The sequence below is a fragment of the Pelophylax lessonae genome (genome assembly GCF_965119305.1).
Source record: "Pelophylax lessonae genome assembly, chromosome: 1".
NCBI classification, from domain to species: Eukaryota; Metazoa; Chordata; class Amphibia; order Anura; family Ranidae; genus Pelophylax; species Pelophylax lessonae.
The window spans coordinates 322,904,705-322,912,187 of record NC_138768.1 but is presented as its reverse complement, the minus strand read 5'-3'; the positions used below and the strand labels follow the sequence as shown (position 1 = coordinate 322,912,187).

Here is a 7,483-nt window from a genome sequence, read left to right as displayed (position 1 = left end):
ACATTTTGGTATACATTAAACACCAGATCCCTCTTACCCTTTAAATAGATTTATGTATATTATGTTTCATCCCAAACTTTGAATCATTTCAACTTACCTTCTGAAAACTGTGATTACTAGAACAGATTTTACAAAGCTTTGTTGTAGATGTTTTCAGTGTGAAAAAAAGTGCTTGCAATTTGTTTTGTTTTTTTGCCCTGCTTTTTTTGAACCATCTTTCTCTGGTATGCATTGAGGTACAGAGGTTAATAAGAAATTCATATAAGGAAAGCATAGAAACATAATTTCACAATGCATAATTTATTAACAATTTAAACAAATATGTGATACAATTAAAGAAAATATATATTACCAATTTAAGCAAATACCTACAAAACAGGATCATAGTAAGAGTCATTTTATATTATATAGTTCTTGAATTTAATGTTTGAGCTCCTATCTATTGCTTGTTTTAACACATTTCGGATGCAGATAGTGCAGTAAAATAGCTTATACAGAGGCAGAGGATAATGTATATAAACTTAAGCAAAGAAAAACTTTTATATAAAAAGTGTCAGGCTTGAGGCTGTTACTGAGAAAGCACAAGGTCTTGAGATACAGCATTCTTCTTGTATAGTATCTGCAATAAGAAACACATTTAACGCCATAAATATATAGAGAAGACAGCATGCTGTGCATACTATTGAAGTTTATCTTTAATATATGATTTCAGTTTTGCATTATTTAAAAGAAATGCCCATGAAGCCTAAAGAAAATCTAAAGTAAGTTTATCTACTCCTGACTACCCAAAAGTGCCCTAGCTGAGCTGCGCCTTTTAGAGCTGTAAAGGGATGAAAATATTAGTACTGAGGATATTGTAATAGAGTCCCTTTTTACTGATCACAGGTAGAGACGAGTTTTAGATTTTTGGTGAATCCCTGGGATTTGCAAAGTTTGCAGGTTTTCCAACAGAAATAAGAGACAGCCTATAATGTATTGTATAGGCTCATTTAAAATGATGGAAAACTCAGCCACCTTTCTAGAAAAATATGGGCCCACAGCATTTTTTTATTTTTTGTTTTTTTCATGGCAGTGTCTGGCTTCCCATGCTTTTTAATTTACAATAGCATTCTTATGAGTTCCACAGATGGACAGAATAAAATAAAAAGATTTGCCCCTGTATCATAGACTTCAATGGGGTTCACCACAATCTTTGAACTTTGAGCAAGAATTGTGAATTTCTAATCACATGTTTTCTTTACCACTTTTCACCGATTCAGAGAAACTGGAAGAGTGACAAGTATACATATTTAATGATGCAGGGGAAACATAAGCACTGGAAATTATTATTATACAAAATTTAAATAGCACCAACAGTTTGCACAGCGCTTTACAACATGAGGACAGACAATACAGCTACAATGCAATTCAATACAGGAGAAATCAAAGGGCCCTACTCGTTAGAGCTTACAATCTAAAAGGGAGGGTCAAGCAAAACAAATGTTACTGTTAACTGTGGGGGATGAGCTGAAGGAGAAAATAAAATTACAGAGAAAGGTTTTCAGGGATTGCATAAAAGTGAACCGATTAGGAGATACACAGATTGGGGTAGGGAATTCCATAGGTTGGAAGAGGCTCGCAAGAAGTCCCAGAGGGCAGGCATGGGAGGAGGTGACCGCGGAACTAGAGAGTGGGAGGTCTCGGGAGGAACAAAGAAAATAATTTGGTTGGTATTTTGAGACTAGGTTAGTGATGTAGCTGGGGACCAACTTGTGGATGGCTTTGTAAGGTATTGTTAGTATTTTGAATTTCATTTGTCGGGTGAATTATTTTGTGGGCAATTATTTTAAGATCACTAGCAGGATTAAAATGTTAAAAACACCCACCTTATAGACAAATCACCTTTACACTCAGTAAAAAGTTGAAGGCCAAAGCTTTGATAAACAGCACTCTCATTCCCAGCACAGTCAGTGAAAGAGCATTAATATTATTATCTATAAAACAGAACACAATGTAACATTGGTACCGATTTCAAGACTTTAGGAATACTTGTTATGTAAACTAAGACACAGGGTCATCTACAAAGCAATCATGAATTTACAGTAGGTCTAGACTGACCACATACAGAGTCTGATTTATTTTAGATGGACTATTTGTGGGCTTGTGAAAGCACTTATTTTTATAAAACAGGAATGTTCACTCTTGCCTGCACTTTAGCAATATTGATTGGTTAGTGGGGCCAATAACTACATTGATTAACTGGATTTAGCAAAAGTGCTGTTACACACACAAATGTGATGCTCTTAAAATAATTTTGTGCATTGGTTCCTCAAAAACTATTTTTTTGCAGACTTTACTATCTATTAAGATAAAGCTTCTAGTTATTGAATACAAAGGGAAATAAATACAACTTATAGTAAACTTATTTTGATTGCTGTTTCAAGGAAATTGCAACCCTCAGCAAGTGCTTAGTCCTAATTCATATACTCAATAAGATCAGACTACTACTACAAGTTTGTACTTTGTCCTAAAGTATACCTGTTCCAATGGCTTTGTGCATTGGTTCCTCAAAAACTATTTTTTTGCAGACTTTACTATCTATTAAGATAAAGCTTCTAGTTATTGAATACAAAGGGAAATAAATACAACTTATAGTAAACTTATTTTGATTGCTGTTTCAAGGAAATTGCAACCCTCAGCAAGTGCTTAGTCCTAATTCATATACTCAATAAGATCAGACTACTACTACAAGTTTGTACTTTGTCCTAAAGTATACCTGTTCCAATGGTATAACAAAAAAAAGAAAAAATAAGAATCAGCAGATACTGATACCAAGAAGTCAATGCACTTACCAGGACCTTCAGAAGTTTTCTCTATGCAGTTCTCATCATCTGCATAAGTAGACTCTATTCCCGTGGCTTGTATGTCATGATCCACATCTTTAAAAAATAAATGTGTTATTTTATTTCTTTTTATCTGTTATACACAGATATGAATTGATGCATAGATCATACAATGACATAATATTGTAAAAACAATGTTTCAATCAAGCAGAAAAAGTATTAAACTAGTTCATGTCTTCCTAATACTTCATTATTAAATGTGCAATTCACCATTCATTTTAACATATGCTAATGAACATGATGAAATATGAAAATATGTTTAAAACTACAAAAAAAGTATTTAAATAGATTTGCATAAATCACGTTGATTACTCCTTGGAGATGATTTAGTCATTCAGTTTATTTGAGCACAAATCAGGGTGGACCTCTGTCATGTTATGTGACTAATCGACTGCCACTATTTTCCAGCATGGTCACGAGGTCTTACATTACTGACCAAGTGATATCTGTTGATCCACATTACACACAAATCAGGGTTTATTATATAAAGCATTGCAAAAGGCTATAACAAGTTTATTAGCCATAAAAAGCTATTTCTTCTTAGTTTACTGTAGTAAAAGGTAACATTAATCATGATTTGTTTTTTCTGGTAATTGCACTTTAATCATATCTTTAGATAAACCAACTGCCCAAGCTGTTATTTAAAAAGTGATAGTAGTATAGAAGAAAATTGCCTCTGGATGCTGTTATGGCCATACGGCTAAATGTTTTAGGTCAGTATAATAAATGAGACAAACAAAGCTCTTCATTTAGTGCTCAGAGTTTAACATTTTTATTCTAATTAAATTTCTCATATTGGAAGTAAGAAGGAAACAGATATTCTCACCGGCTAGAGAATTTTTCTGGCTTGTCACCCATTTTCCTTGGTGTTTAATTCGGCACTCTGTTGACTGTGTATTCTTTACAATAACAGCATTGTAGAGGCCTTTCTTAGTCAAGATCGGATTCACCTTAACAGCACTGGACTCTGACTTGTTGGAATTGATATAGATCTCCACATCCTCAGGGTAGAAATCCTTTGCGAGGCAGGACGTTGAAGAAACTTTTGAAGATGTTAACAGAAATACAGAGGGAGTGGAAGGATCCCTTTTACCTACCAAATGAAGAAGACCAAATGTCAAGATGGCATCACATAAAGTATTTGCTTGTGGCTGCAGGTCTTATTTTAAAAAAATGCTTCTAAAGAATTGCTGCTAAAAAAGAAGTTATACAACACATATAATCAATTATGTATTTGCAGATGTGCACTGTGAAATTAGAATGCACCTGAGAATTAGAAGAAGAATTAGAATTAGAAGAAGAATTAGAAAAAATGGATAGAACAGCTAAAGTAAAGAGCTGCTTAGAGGCATACAAATAACATAAAAGAATTATAGTACATTGCAAATAGTATAATAAATAATATGAATTAGTGGCATACAAATGGCATAAAAGAATAATAGTACATTGCAAATAGCATAATAAATAATATGCAATTGTTTAGCTTGAGGCAATTTAATATAGCAAACTATAGGTTATTTTTCATATTTAGATCTCATATGTAGGATTCATAATTTATATTAAAAATGATATATGACTCTTTTTAATGTTTTTCTTAATATCTTAATTATATTTTGCAGTAACGTGTTAACTGGCATGTGTTATTGAAAATCTTTTCTTACCAGCAACAATGGATAGCTTTGTTCCAACCCCGAAAGTTAAAGCATCAGAATACAGGCACAGAGCAAAAACACTGTACTCAAACCACTATTATCCACAATATCTTTTTTCTCTCTCATACATTCCCTTGTTGTTAAATGAATGCATTTTTGGATTGTTAAGAATTATATAACCCTATTACTTTCAAATAAAATACAGAATTGTTGGTGTATTGGAACCAGTGCAAAAGCGTACAATTTCCCTACTTATTGGATGTGATGTACTGTCATACATTAAGCTGTATTAATGTAATAAATAAATAAGACCTCAAATTACGTATTTGTTTGCAGATGTAGATTGTGAGCTCCTAGAGGGCAGGGACTGATTTAAATGTACAGTATGTAAAGCGCTGCATAGATGGTCAAGGCCAAATAATAGCCTTTAATAATATCTATAATGATTATAGTATGGCATAGCATATACTAAATATACTAAATATCCTACTAACTGCTAAAAGTTAAAAACAACTAATCTAGCATATGATATTAGGCTACCTCTATTTTCCTAAATATACATTGATTTACTGGTCTTCTATTTATCAGTATTAACCAGTGTTAAAGCCATCAAAGGTAAAAGAATGAATGAAAATAGGGCTAGTAAGCAAAGTAGTAATCATTGCACATATGTTTAAATACTTAAAGCATTCTGTAGAAGACGTAATACAAAAAAATTATGGAATAATAATAACCATTCAAAATACCTCACTGATTTTTAATTTTCTAAATATTACTGGCAAAACAGTCAGTACAGTGAAGCTGTAGTAATGACTAACATAAAATTAAGCTGCATAAAGGGCTAATACAATATTTAATATTGTCGACTAATATAATATTTACTATAATAATAAACACATGCACTATTACGTCCTTGCTAATAGGGATTAATATAATATTGTCAACATCTGCTGCTTGTATAGCCTTCTTCTCTTTTGGCATGTAAAACTCAGTGTAACATTAAGTTTATTAAATTCAAATTTTCTTTAAAAAAAAGGAGTTTCTTGAAAAGTACAGAGACACTTGACAGTTTCTATTCAAGAACTTGAGATAAACACACCACCAGGAGGTAACTGGTAAATGTTTGCTGTAACAAAGGGTCATTGATATAGTTTAATTACATTGAACCATACCCAAAAGTGTTATTTCTGCTTCCAAAAATTTGTATATCTATACAAACATGTGATGACTGGATCTTACCTGGTTGAACAGTTAGCTTTGTTCCTCTTCCAAAAGTGAGCTTGGTGTTACACAGCTATGTATCATATAACATAAACGTTGTACCATTGTGAAAGGAAGAGGTTAGTGGTTTAAAACAGTCTCTGAATATAATACAGTCAAAACTGCCATCACCAATTATAAGCTCAGCTGAAGTCACAGAAATAGATAAGTGGCAGACAGACAGTTTACTTACAACCTACATTTTCTTAGACTTACCTCCACTTTCCTTTTACAGTAGTTGTGCAGGGTGTCCAAATTTGGTTTTTCAATAAAAGTTAGACCCAATGCATTCAGTAATCAACACCCAGAAACTTACCTGGTCAGACACACACCTGTCTTCCCCTGAAATGTAAATCTATGTAAATACATTAGTGGTTAGTTTTGTGGCTGTTATTTAGCTATGCCAGCAGAGAGCACTAAAACTGAGGAATTTTCACATAGAGAAAAAGTGATTTTAAGTAATTTTCAAGCAAATACCCTTCACATGAAGGGAGACAGAACTACTGGACTATAAAAACTTCTGGGCTTATACACATGGCCTTAATTCAATGCCCAAAATAAAAAATAATGGATATGCAGGGTCACATGTAAATGCTGCATAACATGTTCATTCGTATGTGGTAGAGCAACTTACGTATAGTTAAAAATTAAAAAAAAAAATTCAGCACTAGGGACGTTACTGCTGCTGTGTCCTTGTTTAGGTGAAATCTTCCTCCTTTGATGCTCGCCACCCCCACCGCCATGATCCTCTAATGTGGTGGGGGTTTAAAGAACTGAGGGTCATAGGCTCTCATCAAGTGGAAATCCCCTTGCTTCTTTGACTCTCATCAAGTGGGCCTGACTATGCCAGTCCTTTTTGCTCAACTCCTCCATTCATAGAATCCATACTAAAGCTTCTATAAATGAAACAGAGTCTATGAATGGGCAGACCTTGCAATCATCAGCCATCCTCCATTCATAGATGACTTTTGGATACATTAACCCAGTGTTTCTCAACCTTTTTTCAGTCAAGGCACCCTTTAAAAATGATGGACAGTCTCGAGGCACCCCTATTCTAATAGTTTTATCATTTTTTTTTCATAATGCAGCAACATCCACATGTCCAAGTAGGAAACCCGCCATTAGAGGTGATTTATTCTTCCAAAGCAAATACACATTTATAAACTGGTTCTGACTAGCATTCCAATGCTTTTCTTCTCCTTCTTGACTCAGTGTATTTAAAAGGCAGCCTTTATCCACACGCCGGCTTGTATTCAATTTTTGGGCATTTTTATGCATTTTGGCAAGGCACACCTCAAGAAACCTCACAGCACCCAGGTTGAAAAAGGCTGCATTAACCCCTTGGTGCTGATGCCACACAAAAATGCAGCCCCACTGGACTTGTTTCTTTTCGGTGGGGCTGCATATTTGCGTTCCTCACTTGTGCTGAGAGCACCCTGCACGGCGCACTCCCAGCACAGAGACAGGGGTCTCACCGTGAGCCCCAGGACCCGTGCTGACGATCGGACCCGGAACTCGAGATTCCGGGTCACCTGATCACTGTGTTAGCCTCTGATTGGCTATCTCAGTGATCAGTCACTGTGAAGGCCATTGCCGTGTTATCTATCTCTGTGAATAGAAGAAAAAGATGCTTTGTAAAAAAGAAAGTGTGTGTATAAATAAAAGAAAATAAAAAAATACCTAGATCAA

General features: G+C 34.4%; 1 long non-coding RNA gene across 2 annotated transcripts; it reads right to left on the bottom strand.

Moving 5' to 3' along the window:
• Positions 1-245: 245 nt before the first annotated feature.
• Positions 246-6,060, bottom strand: LOC309558841. 2 transcript variants are annotated; one of them, XR_014225428.1, is made up of 5 exons: positions 6,011-6,060; positions 3,709-3,975; positions 2,832-2,918; positions 1,866-1,973; positions 246-619 (listed from the first exon to the last, which is right to left on the bottom strand). It is a non-coding gene; the product is annotated as an uncharacterized lncRNA (long non-coding RNA). The 2 variants fall into 2 exon arrangements; XR_014225429.1 differs by lacking the exon at positions 6,011-6,060 and adding an exon at positions 5,774-5,901.
• Positions 6,061-7,483: the final 1,423 nt, after the last annotated feature.